Source organism: Cibotium barometz, chromosome 47 (assembly GCF_041138505.1).
Source record: "Cibotium barometz isolate CiBa-2024 chromosome 47, ASM4113850v1, whole genome shotgun sequence".
Lineage (NCBI taxonomy): Eukaryota > Viridiplantae > Streptophyta > Polypodiopsida > Cyatheales > Cibotiaceae > Cibotium > Cibotium barometz.
This window is the reverse complement of record NC_141092.1, coordinates 35,918,723-35,933,576: the sequence shown is the minus strand read 5'-3', so window position 1 is coordinate 35,933,576 and position 14,854 is coordinate 35,918,723.

Below are 14,854 nucleotides of genomic sequence, written 5' to 3'. Positions count from 1 at the left end.
CAATTAACCAGATCCATGCCCGAGTTTAGACCTTGTTCCATTTTCTTCCTCGACGCATGCGTGGGTATCTTTCGACGACCCAGAGCCCGAGCACCGTATGGTCAGTACCCTCTAAGATCCTTCACAGGTCACCTAGCGCTTCACTCATAGGCCGCTTCCTTAGTCCCTCATCCACCGTACCGGAAGCTCACCATTTAAATCGAACCGAGGCTGGTCAAGACCTTGTCCAACGACCTTGCTACACGAGACGTCCTCTGTTGACTCTCCGTCAGCTATTGCAACTTTATCACCGAGGTCTCCACGACCTCATTCATCATCACAAGATGGTCAAAATGCTTCCCTAGCATTCTTGACATAAAACAGTCATTTAAAAACAGGTTATAAATACAGTTTCTAATGAACTCTCATCTTTCCACATTGTTCCACATCATTTCTCGTTATTCCACTTTCTTCTACATCAATTCACATTGCTTAATCCCCATCTAATCATATGTATTCCCATCGTCCTTCATCCATTCTTATCCAATCATATTATATTACATCCCATCACATCTATCCACATCTATCCTCATCACATCTATCCACATCTATTCTCATCACATCTCATCCATTCTCATCTACCCATATCCACATCACATCACATCACATCCATTCACATCATATCTCATCCATTCACAAACAACTACCCCGATCCACATCACATCACATCACATCCATTCACATTACATCTATCTCGATTCACATTACATCCATTCACATTACATCTATCTCAATTCACATCAAATCTCATCCATTCACATTCATATCCATCACATTCATTGTATCCCCATCCCATCATATACATTCTATTCACATTACATCACATCCACATCCATCCATATCTCATCACATCCATAAATACAAATTCCATCTCATTCATCCACATCCATCCAGTCATTCACATGCACATCTATCCACATCCATCCATTTATTCACATTCACATCCACATATATTCACATCATATCACATCACATTCACATCTCATTCATTCACATCTATCCCGATTCACATCACATCTCATTCACATTTCATTCATTCACATCTATCCTTATTCACATCACATTGTATCACATTTACATCTCATTCATTCACATCTATCCCGATTCACATCACATCACATCACATCCTTTCACATATCCTCATATCTCATTCTCATCTCTTCATTCACATCCACATCCATTTACATCACCTCGCATCCCATCCGCATTCATTCACATCACACCACATCTTTATCACATCCACTCACATCTTCTCACATCGCATTTACATCTTATTCACATCTATTTACATTTAGTAACATTTTCTATTTTCGATACCGATGGAAAATTTCTGCCATTGCTTGGCCTAGTTAAAGATACTTTTTCTCAACGGATATTCTCATATTCTTTCTCAAATTTCTTAAGTGAAATATATTCAATATTCTTCTTTTGAGTAAAAGATTCATGGGCTTTACAAAAATCAATTCTACCCATATTTCCCATTAATGCTCAAAATTCCACTTTTAACTACTCATAATTTGAATTATGCTAAAAATTTCTCTTTTTCCCATTTAATTTCTTGGATCTCAATTATCATGGGAATTCTTCTTTTTACATTTAAATGATTGAATTCCAAATGTCATGGGAATTCCTCTTTTATCATAAAATAAATTTATCTAAAATTTCTCTTTTCTTTAATAAAATATCTATTATTTTATTTTTACCAAGAATTCCACTTTTACCATTTAAATGATTGAATTCCAAATGTCATGGAAATTCCTCTTTTATCATTTAAATTTTTCTCATGCATAAATTAAATTTATCTAAAATTTCTCTTCAAATTTAAATAAAAATATCCATTAATTCAAATATGCCAAGAATTCCACTTTTACTATTTAAATGATTCAATTCTAAAAGTCATGGGAATTCCTCTTTTATCATTTAAATTTTCTCATGCATAAAATAAATTTATCTAAAATTCTTCTAAAAATATTCATTATTTTAATATATCAAATTTTGTCTTTTTCCATTTAATTACATGGATCTCCATTATCATGGGAATTGATACACTTCAATAGTTCTGCTCCGCTGGGTTAACTCTAAAAATTCATTCATCTTGGTTTCCATAAAGCCGAGAGGACAACAGAATCTCTTCCTTAGGTAAAATTTGAGATCATTCCATGTATGGGTGTTCCGATCGAGACGGTTTGTCTCGCAATGGTTTCTCCATGCCACTCTGGCTGTTTCTACTATCTTTAGCCTTGCAAGAGCCATTTTAATTTTCTGGTTGTACCCGGTGACATCGAAGTATTCTTCCATTGCTTCGATCCACTTCTCCACAGCCTCGCCCAAGTTTTCCCCTTCACCCTTGAAAGGTCTAGGCTGCAATCTATGAAGAGTTTTACGAACATCCAAGTAGAGCTCTTCCTCATCGATTTGGGGGTTATCATTTCTACCACGACGACCTCGATCTATGATCCTATCAATACAAAAATTGTTGTTAAGTCCCTTTATTTATAATTCAAATCTGACTTTAGATCCAATTGATTCTGGGGTTCTTTAGATTGGTCAGCCCCCCACAGAATCATGGGATAAAGATCCCTTCTAATAGAAGAACATACAGACTCATTATCAGAGAATAATTCATTCATATTCTAACATAGTAATGGTCCATCAGACCGAAAATTCCATCTGAACATTCCTCCACGGGAATTTCAGTTATGCAGGTTCTCAATTTGTCATCCCTTAATTAGAGTCACTGGGTCAAGGTCAACATTAGCAATCTGTCAGCCCAATCCACTAATCTCATAGTGATTTGCTGAAGTCACAATCATCATTCTAGTTAAATCCTCTAGCCGATCAGATTGGGATTCCCACCAAGCTTTGATACACATAGGATCTGGAGGATGGGAATCTCGTTAGTGTTAAACTTATCTTCTTTCAACTAGAATTCAAGAATCATTATCTTTCAATAAATCAACTCATCAATTCTCAACCAGAATTGTAAAATCATATCAACCAGCATTCGAATTCATCATTTGGATAGCATTTTTGCTTATAATTTCAAGGTCTTAGATTTACTCGTATATATTGTCAATAAAGAGCTGCACAGTTATATCCACGGTATATACGGGTAGTCACGGTCCTTGGAGTTATAAGGTAAATACCATCATATCTAGGCCTCAAGCAAGTCAAGGATTCCATACAATTGTGGTACTTCCATTTGAAGACCCAATTACTAATTTATGAGTTTTTATTTTGAATATCAATTTGTATGAATTTCATCACAATTACAGTTTTTTATTGGCACTTTATAAATTTTTGACATTTCTTGCTTCTCAGTTGATCCACTTTAGCCAATTCGCTTTGATATAGCTGAAAGTTCCCTGCCCCCTCCACGCAACGAATTTGGGGGTGCTAGCTGCGGAAGTAGCACTTCTTGCGGGAGAGCCTCTCACTCGTCGGGGCCTCGCCCACCACGGATATTCAGACAAGAGACTAATCCCTCGGTTCTTCCAAAACCGAACCCGGAAAAACTTCCCTCGCCTAGAAAGCACGGGCAAATCCTCCAAGATATTTTTATTCTAACGTAGTCAAGAGCCTTAACTAAACAAACTGATCCGACCGAACCAGTAAGTCACATGGTCAGATCAAGGAAAAGACTTGCACTTGGATCATAGAGACCAACGTTTTTTTCCTCATCGAGAGGCACAGCCGTTGACTCTTTTCCATAGAACAAGGACTATCCACAATTTACATCTATCATACCATAACAGAATTGAGTCTCATTTTAGGGATCCATCAGTCTAGCCTAACCCCATCCAGTCCCATGGGTTAGCCAACCGCCCAACCACTGTAGTGATAGGATCCATTTAGGAATTTGGTTATGTTTTGCCTTGGGTACCAGGGAAAAGAGTTCCTAGGCCCCCTAACCGGCGCTTCAAGCAAAGTTCAAGATAGTCACACCACTTACACACCTAATATGAAATTGCCTTTTTCACAGATTCAGCTGTCTTTAAAATAATCTTTTAATGAAACCATAGTATCACTGATCATAATCCTCCAAAATATCCGGTTGAATTCTAATTTCCATTCATTCCTCATCGGTGTATCTATGGCATCATTAGCAAAACCAGAACGCTCACCACCAGTCCACTCAGGGGTCTTTTCAATAGTTCCTAGCTCATAGTACGTGGAAATATATTCACTTATAAAAATCTAGATAGACTCTCCATTGAAGATCAGCAAGATCAACCAATAGATCCATATAAAAGATCCATGGACTCATTCGTTGAGGACTAGCAAGGTCAATCAACCAGATCCATGCTTGAGTTCATGAAAAGATGTAGGGGGGAAGAGAGCTTGAGCTCTTGCAAGCACACACACACACTCACAAAACCCTAAAAGAGAACACACAAGGTGAGAGGCTAAAAATCTTCTTCTTCTTCACACAACACTCAACACACCATATACAAAGATAAGAGTACACGCCATATGAAAAGGTACTCAACCAAATACATACTAGGGTTCTCTATAGTGTGAACCCAACTACATGAGCTGGCGCTATAACTATGCTAGAATGGCTGTCACATAGCCTGTCATCCCACTGGCCGCATATCACCCATGATCTCACCAACCATGCTAGTGGTGTAAGTGTGGGGCCTATCCCCAGGCGGGTCATCAGTGTCCACTGCCTCACTAGATGAGCTCGATATCTCAACACTCCCCCTCGAGCTCAACTCCATCTCATGTACACCAAGCAAAACCCTGAATCTACGGAGCTTCTCTGTACCCAATGCTTTGGTGAAGATGTCAGCGACCTGATCCTGTGTGCTGAAATAAACAAGGTCAACGTCTCCTGCCAAAACCTTCTCTCTGACAAAATGGTAGTGGACCTCTATATGATTCGTGCGAGCATGAAAAACTGGGTTCCTGGCCAACTGTATACTACTAATGTTGTCATAGAAAATGACAACTTGTCTATCTACTGATAGAGCCAAATCTGCAAGTAGCTTTCTCAACCAAGCTACCTCACATGCTGCCATAGCAGCACCTATGTACTCAGCCTCTGTACTAGATAGAGCAACCGTAGGCTGCTTCTTGCTGCTCCAAGTCACAGCAGCACTCCCCAAAGAAAACATGAAGCCACTAGTAGATCTTCTATCTAAGATTCTACCAGCCCAATCAGCATTTGTGTACCCACGTACACATATCTCTGTCCTAGTTTCATAAAATAGTCCACAATGCAAAGTAGACCTCACATATCTCAGTATGCGTCTCAATGCATACGAATGCGGCTTCCGTGGAACCTGCATAAACTGACTCACCAACCCAACAGCATAGCTCAAATCTGGCTTGGTGATTGTCATGTAGATCAAGCTACCTACTATGTGCCTATACATAGTAGGATCCTCCAAAATCTCTCCTGAATTTGCACTCAACTTGCCATTCTGATCCAATGGCACTGAGATAGGCTTATAGCCTGTCATACCATACTTGGACAACATTTCCAAGCCATACTATCTTTGCAGTAATCCAATACCATGTGGTGACCTAATCACCTCAATGCCCAAGAAATATTTGAACTCCCCCAGATCCTTCAATCATCTCAAACTTCTGTCTAAGAAAGATCTTTACATCAAAGATCTCTGCATCATGGTCCCCCATAATGATCAGGTCATCTACATAGATGACAACAAGCACAACCCCTCTATCATTGTGTCTCACATATAGCAAGAAATCTGCATTGGCTACATGAAAGCCAATAGTGACAAGATATTCAAAAATCTTGTCAGACCATGATCTTAGTGCTTGTTTTAAGCATACAAGGCTTTCTTCAACTTGCACACATGCTCGGGGTGACTCACATCCTCATAACCAGGTGGCTGCAACATATACACCTCTTCCTGCAAATCCCCAGGCAAGAATGCATTCTTTACATCCATCTGATGTAAAGACCATTGCTTTGACGCAGCCACTGTTATCACAACTCTCACTGTTGCCATCTTGGCAACTGGGCTGAAAGTTTCCACATAATCAATGCCATATGTCTGCGCATATCCTTTGGCTACCAATCTAGCCTTGTACCTGCTTATGCTTCCATCACTGTTATGTTTTACTTTGTACACCCACTTGCATCCAATGGATTTCTTGCCTCTAGGCAATTGCACTAAATCCCAAGTCTCATTTCCATATAGTGCATCCATCTCCTCATGCATAGCTTTCTCCCAACACACATTTCCAACAGCCTCATCAATGCATGTGGGCTCTACAACGTGTACAACTTTTGCCATGTATGCATAGTGATGTGCCACATAACCATCATAGGTAAACCTCTGCACATGATTCTTCACTCTCCCAAATCTTCGTAGCTTTGCATTCATGGCTTCCATAGCCTTCTTTACACCAGGTGTTCTCATAGCTGGTATCCAAGCTCCTCATCAAAAGGCTCATCTTTGAGCCACTAGACTCTCCATCAACATGAGAATGCCCTGCAGAAATGTCAAGCATACCAAGGGACTCAACCACTTTCTCTTTGCCTTTATGTGATGTATTAATCACATTTGTAGGACTGGTATTATGACGCAGCCTGCCACTCCATGGTCTATCACAACTGAACCACTAGATGAGGACTCTCCTGGTCCACTCAAAGACTGTGATTGCTGACTTGCATTCTGTGCAACCACATTTCCACTCACATTAGCCCCAACAGCTTCTCAACTCACGTGTAGCAGGGTTATAACACCTGTATCCCTTTTGCTCAAGGGAATACCAAATAAACACACATTTTTCAGCTTTTGGATCTAGCTTAGTTCTCAGCTCATCTAGCACATGCATATATGCAATGCATCCAAAGACTTTATGAGACAAATCAGGTTTTCTGCCAGTAAACCTCTCCTCTGCAGTTACATCATGTATGGCTGCAGTTAGAGTCCTGTTCATGATGTAAACTACTGTAGAAACAGCCTCAGCCCAATAGCTATGCAGCATATTCTTCTCTCCCATCAATGCTCGCGCAATCTCAGCAATGTGCCTGTTTTTCTGCTCAGCAACTCCATTTTGTTGCGGAGTGTATCTGCATGTAAACTGTCTCCGAATACCATTCTTCTTCAAAAATTGAGAGAACTCATTGGAGAAGTACTCTCCCCCTCCATTTGACCTTTACATATTTCCTTGTTTGCTTTTCAACCATAACTCTGAAATTCTAAAAATGAGTGAACACCTCACTCTTCTCCTTCATGAAGTATACCCACACTTTCCTTGTGTGGTCATCAATAAATGTCACATAATACATGTAGCCTCCCATAGACATGGTCTTCATAGGACCCCATACATCTAAATGCACAACATCTAGTGCATTTCTGCTCACATATCTGTTATGTGGAAATATATGCTTTGTTTGCTTTCCAAATTGGCATGGTTCACATATTTTCTACATACCTTCAACTTTAAACTTTGGCAGCCCTGTCACAATTCCTTTGGTTTGCATAGACTTCATTCTTTGCACATTCACATGTCCAATTCTTTTATACCAAATGTCTATGTCTGCAACAATTCCTGAACCATTTGCAAACATCGCACAACTCACTTCATGCATGTTTACATTCAATTTAAACATTCTGCCCACTCTGTTGCCTTTTGCAACCAACCTGCACTTGTCTTTAAAGTCTTCAACAACATAACAACCATCAGGGTAAAACCGAACCTCCAAACCCTGCTCAATCATCTGGCCAACTGAAACCAGATTCTTTGTTATGTTTGGAACATGAAGTACATCTACAAGATACTTCACTTTGCCATCCTGTAGACAATGGCACATCTCCAACATGGACAATTGGATGAGCAGTGTCATCCTCTGTTTCCACAAAACCTGGTCTTTCAAGGTTTTTCATCTCCTTGAATCACTCCCCATGACTTGTCATGTGGTTCGAAGCACCTGAATCAACGTACCATACATCATCTTTATGTGCTGCTTCAACATTTTCAGACATGGCATTAACGGCATGTTGCATAACAAACAACCTTTCATTATTCTCATTGTTTCTGCTCGAGGATGCATAGTTGTTTTGTTGCAATTTTCCATTTTGCATGTCAGCCTGCTTCTTATAACAATCTGCCTGCACATGTCCAGGCTTACCACAATAAAAGCATCCACGTGTATCATCATTATACTGCCTTTGCCAATTTCCACGGCCTCTTTTACTCCCCCTGCCTCCTCTGAATTGGCCTCTTCCACTTGCGTGTTGTTGTTGTTGTGAATTCTAGGACTGTTGTTGTTGCTGCTGCTGGCCATAATTCTGATTACATGTTCGGCCACCTCCTTAGTCGCGTCCACGGCCTCCTCTATCTCGTCCTCTTCCTCCTGAACTTGTGTAGAAGGCCCGTTGCTCTGAACTATTTTTGTTTTGTGAAGACTGTTGGTCTTCACCCAAGCTCTTCTCTTCTATAATCAATATAGACACCAAATCTGTGAAATTGGGAATGTTTTCTCGAGTCTGAAATAGACATCTTGAACGCCTTGTATTGTGGCCCGAGACCACGTAGACAGACTTCCACCTTGTCATCATCATCTACTGCTGAAACAATAATAGATGCAAGGGATTCCACAATACCCTTGATCTTCAATGCATAGTCATTCACAGACATACTCTTTTTCTCCACAGTATAAAGTTCATTCTTCAACTGTATCTTTCGTGCCTTGGTATTCGTTTCATAGAGTTTTACCAAGGTGTCCCACGCCTCCTTGGGGGACTTGGCATCCTGTATGTGCCCAATCTTGGCATCCTGTATGTGCCCAATCATGGTGTCCTGTATACTGATAGAGAGCCAATACATAACTTTTTTGGCTCCTTGGTTCCAATCCTTGAACTCTTTCACATTGCAGCAGTTGGATTGATCTCCGGTATCTCCGGTGCCTCTTCATGCTCACCTTCTATGTAGTCCCAATAACCCTTTCCCATCAGGAAATTCGTCAACCTGAACCTCCAAGCATGGAAGTTGTTCTTATCAAGCTTCTCAGCAACAATCTGGTTTATGCCATCATTTGACATCTTGCCAGACACACAAATTCACCACCACAAACAACACTCTGGTTTATCCTGCACAAACTGCTGTATTTTTTGTAGCAGTACTGTAGTACACTCAAATGTCACAACCAGTGACCTCAATGTGCATACATACACCCAATGGCAACTGTTGACCTCCTTGTAGCACACACAATGTCTGCACAACCAATCTGTCTTCCTGCAGTTCTTAAAACAGAGTTCTGTAGAGAATAAATGACTTACCCGTAGTGCTCGAAATCGCCTGCTTTTTGAAAAACGGAGGTCGTAACGTGCCCAAAACGCGTTTTCGGTCCGAAAAATGTAGTCCAACAGGACAAAATAGTTGCCCTATTGCTTTACTCCCGCGAAGAAAGCTCCTCAATCAGAGATCGTTTGCCGGTGCCTCCCGTAGAGCTCCCGACAAGGGTGTAGTCACCAACACAAATAGGGAAGAGTAGATGAAGCTTACCCTCGTACCACTTCTTGTGCTTCTCTTGCTTGCAGCTCAGCCCTTAGCATGAACCAGGCTCTGATACCATAAAAAGATGCAGGGGGAAAGAGAGCTTGAGCTCTTGCAAGCACACACACACTCACCAAACCCTAAAAGAGAACACACAAGGTGAGAGGATGAAAATCTTCTTCTTCACACAACACTCAACACACCATATACAAAGATAAGAGTACACTCCATATGAAAAGGTACTCAACCAAATACATACTAGGGTTCTCTATAGTGTGAACCCAACTAAATGAGCTGGCGCTATAACTATGCCAGAATGGCTGTCACACAGCCTGTCATCCCACTGGCCGCATATCACCCATGATCTCACTAACCATGCCAGTGGTGTAAGTGTGGGGCCTATCCCCCAGGCGGGTCATCAGTGTCCATTGCCTCACTAGATGAGTTCGATATCTCAATAGTTCAGAAAACAACTCTAACACCTTGTTTCATTTTCTTCCTCGACGCATAGGTGGGTATCTTTCAGCGACCCAGAGCCCAAGCCCAAACATCCATATCTCATCACATCCATACACATTCCATCTCATTCATCCACATCCATCCAGTCATTCACATGCAAGTCTATCCACATCCATCCATTCATTCACATTCACATCCACATATATTCACATCACATCACATCACATCACATCACATCACATTCAGATCTCATTCATTCACATCTATCCCGATTCACATCACATCACATTCACATCTCATTCATTCACATCTATCTCGATTCACATCACATCTCATTCACATCTCATTCATTCACATCTATCCCGATTCACATCACATCTCATTCACATCTCATTCATTCACATCTATCCTGATTCACATCACATTGCATAACATTCACATCTCATTCATTTACATCTATCCCGATTCACATCACATCACATCACATCACATCCTTTCACATATCCTCACATCTCATTCTCATCTCTTCATTCACATCCACATCCATTTACATCACCTCGCATCCCATTCATATTAATTCACATCACACCACATCTTTATCACATCCACTCACATCTTATCACATCGCATTCACATCTTATTCACATCTATTCACATTTAGTAACATTTTCTATTTTTGATACCGATGGGACTTTTCTAAATTTCTGCCAATTGCTTGGCCTAGTTAAAGGTTCTTTTTCTCAACGGATATTCTCATATTCTTTCTCAAATTTCTTAAGTGAAATATATTCAATATTCTTCTTTTGAGTAAAAGATTCATGGGCTTTACAAAAATCAATTCTACCCATATTTCCTAATAATGCTCAAAATTTCACTTTTGATAACTACTCATAATTTGAATTATGCTAAAAATTTCTCTTTTTCCCATTTAATTTCTTGGATCTCAATTATTATGGAAATTCTTCTTTTTACATTTAAATGATTGAATTCTAAATGTCATGAAAACTCCTCTTTTATCATAAAATAAATTTATCTAAAATTTCTCTTTTCTTTAATAAAATATCTATTATTTTAATTTTACCAAGAAATCCACTTTTACGATTTAAATGATTGAATTCCAAATGTCATGGGAATTCCTCTTTTATCATTTAAGTTTTTCTCATGCATAAATTAAGTTTATCCAAAATTTCTCTTCAAATTTAAATAAAAGTATCCATTAATTCAAATATGCCAAGAATTCCACTTTTACTATTTAAATGATTCAATTCCAAATGTCATGGGAATTCCTCTTTTATCATTTAAATTTTCTCATGCATAAAATAAATTTATCTAAAATTCTTCTAAAAATATTCATTATTTTAATATATCAAATTTTCTCTTTTTCCATTTAATTACATGGATCTCCATTATCATGGTAATTCCTCTTTTTGTATAAAAGTAGAAATACCAAAATATCCTGATTTCTCTAATTAATTATTTACGCATAAATACTAAAAATTAGTTTTCCATGAATGTAATGAAAATTATTCTTTTAGCATAGGATGACTAATCCTAGAATATGGTAGGAAGTCCTCTTTTCACATTATGTACAAAAATGAATTATGTATTAATTTCTTAAAAATTTTACCATAGCTTCGCGTTACTGATAATTTTTAATATTTTTGAAAAGAATAAGACTTTATAATACAATTATGATAGAATAACTATCATTGGACCTAAATCTAATTTATGAAACTAAATCATAAGTTTACTATAATTTTATTAGTATAAAAGCATAAAAAGCCATTTCTTTAACCTCTAGCTTAACTAGCATAGAGTTTGGTTTTTGAATTGAGAATTTATCAATGAGAAGCATCATTTGAATAGAGAATTGGTCATAGGAATGACCATTCTTTTGGGGAGAGAGAGATATACATAAAAACATCCTAAAAATTAAGCATAAAAATAAACTTTTTGTGATTAATCATTAGAATTCTTTAGAAATCTTAATTTGCATTGAAAAACAATCCATTTAAAACTTCTCAAGCTTGCGAGGGGTTGAGAAGTGAAAACATTGAGAATATTAGAGAAAAACTATGAAATTATGTCTTACCTCTTGATTTTGCTTGCTTCTTTCTCTTAGAAGGAAGCCCCCAACCAATCAATTGGATAGTGTGTTGAGAGGAAAGCTCCAAGGATGGTTGAAGAGAGAGAGAAGCTCCAATCTCTCCAAAATGTAGAGGATTTTTAAGGGATAATAGAAAATACCATTATTTTAATGTAATACTGGCATGGTATAGCTCAAAGATGAGAATACAAAAGAATGAGGGTCTATTTATAGGTGAGGGAGGCCACTAACTGAGTCCAACTAAGTTCTAGAATTTTTCAGCTTCAGTTTGGCTGAATTTGGATAAGATTTGGACCAGTTTAGCTCCTCTTTTGATCCAGTTTGATCCACGAGAGAGGAGAGATAAAAGTATCACAATTTTTTTGATTTAAAAACTTATCCACATGTGTGAAATAGGTTCCTACCTTAAAGTCTCCCAAGGTGTTAAAAATGTATCATTATTCCAAAATATCTCATTTTTTAAGTAATATCTCATAGTTTCTAATTAATAAACCTTGTACTCAGTCAAATCTTCATCTTATGTGAGCATTTACTCATTTTTGGGTATTTTATTTTATTCTTTGGATTTATCTCATCCAAACACTTGGATTAATCTTATTGGCCCATAGGAACCTTAGATCCAAAATTTTCAGAAAATCTTGACCCTTAGGCTAAGGTCTTTTAAATAATTTTTAATTGATTCCTAATGCACTTTGGAGAATTTATTTTAAACTTCTGTTTTAGGGGAAACCATTTCAGACACTAGGAGGATAAGTAAATGAATGTCCTCTTTTGGAAATAACATCAATAATCATGCCATCCATTATAACTTTTAAAGTATTCCCTTCATGGGATTGGTGGGGTGATAGAAATTCTTAAACTCATCACCTTCATTAGATGAAGTTTATCTAAGAATGTGATGTGTTCTCTTGCTTGGCCCGCTCTAAGTGCATGATAAAGCTTTGATGACAATTAATTTACTCCAAAGTCTTCCCTTTCCCCCTTTCTTAGAGAAAGGATTTAGGAAACACTAAATTAGAATACTATAAAATGCTACATAAAACATTTGCATTATGAAATGTGTGCACCATATAACTACATATGCATTAAAAACCACAAATCACAAAATTCTACATAAATAACTATACGCCACATAAATAAAGCACCATATAGATAAATAAACACCACAAATAATATAAAAACAAAGTCTTAGTTTATTAGAATGCTTACCCTCTCCATGAATGATAAAAAATATATTATTTCAATGCATCTAGTAGTGAGATTTACTTTGGAATATAATCGTATTTAAATTTTCTCCATAAATTATAATTAAGTCTCATGATCATGACTTCTTGAATCCTTATGAACACCTTATAACTAGAAGCTTATGTATTAGAAAGTTATTACTAAAAAAATTTCATACTCTCTAGAATTAAAAAAAACGAGTGAATGCACTTACATGTTGAATTCTAATGACATCTTTTGTAGTGAAAGATTTTTTGATATCACTCTTAGAATAGTAGATACCCGGGGAGTCTCATCCTTTATCTTTTGCAAAGAAGGCCATGGGTGTAATTTCATGTCTCGTTGAAAGTCAATAGTGATATCCACCCTTTAAGCTCTGTCCTCCTTCAACCCAACATTTGCATAATCTTGCCCTTTTGTGTGCTTTTGGTATTTAAATTCTTTGTTTTTTCACATATAAAAGATTTTATCAAAAGAGAATAGGGTTAATATTCCCAAACTGGGATGTGTCAGTGTGAAAGGCAACATGTCCAAATCCAGAGACGCCAGAGCGGGGCCTCAGGAAGAGTTCTCAAGAGCTACCACCATTATCTTATATCAAGTAGTTATGGTAGATACACCAAAGGGTCATACATTCAAGATATGAAGTAATAGTGTCCAAAGCTACAACTTGGACAGGCACCCGTAATGGTGTGACAGAGTATTTATGGTGATTCGGGCTTCAAGAGCGTGTGGTAGTAAGATAGGATGAAGTCCTAAGTGATGTACTTCATGGATATATTATGAGAGTAGTCATTGTAATAGCATTAGGCCTCTTATGAGCCTAAAGTGCTCGGTCAACCATAGTTTGAGTGAGTGTGAACACTTATGGCCATGTATATAAGTGAATTTCTCTCATAATACAACATACTCTCCCATTGTGCAATTGAGTCTTGCTCTTTCTAATCCTCTTGCTAATCTCTCTCCCTAATGCATGCTAGTGAGTGTGTGTGAGTGAAGTGAGGTGAGAGGAGGGATGAGGACCTATAGTGCAACGTGGCGGTGTGACAATGCTCACGGGAGACGCAGTGGAATTGCTTCTCAAGGAGTTGTAGAGCTTGGAGACCTTAAGGGTTACGAGTTCAGCCATTGGAAAGATCCTCATGACAGTTGCGGCTCACCAAGTAAGCTCTTTTTGGATGTTTTTCAAGGAGGGTTAGGGTGAGCCATAACAGCATACATGGATTCCCATCATACATGCATACATGCATACATGGATGCTCTCTTTTGTCAACATCCCTTAATACATACATACATACATACATATTCATGTAAATATATTAAGTCATCTTTTATTTCATTATATATATATATAATGAAATAAAAGATGACTTAATATATTAACATGAATATAGATGCACTTATATATATACATATATTTTATGGTGGTGATTGTTTTGCAGCAACAATGGGAGAGAAATTTTGAGTGTAAAAGTGTGTGTGTGTGTGGGGGGGGGGGGGGGAGGGTGTGCAAGATGAAAGAGAGTAAGAATGGTAGACAAG